Raw genomic sequence first — 206 nt, forward strand, 5'->3', positions numbered from 1 at the left:
ATATCTGTTGAAACTTTCAGATTTACATACAGTGATATCTGATTAGGGAACTTTGTGGCGTCAGAGTTTGTAGCTCTCGTAGTAGTTTATAAGTTATATCAGGCTGTAACTTTTGCAAGGCCATTATAGGGTTTGTAGAAACACGTGTGAATATGTTTTATATACAATATCAATCATCAGGTGTTCAATCTATCTATCCATATACA

This window comes from Penaeus monodon, chromosome 23, assembly GCF_015228065.2.
Source record: "Penaeus monodon isolate SGIC_2016 chromosome 23, NSTDA_Pmon_1, whole genome shotgun sequence".
NCBI classification, from domain to species: Eukaryota; Metazoa; Arthropoda; class Malacostraca; order Decapoda; family Penaeidae; genus Penaeus; species Penaeus monodon.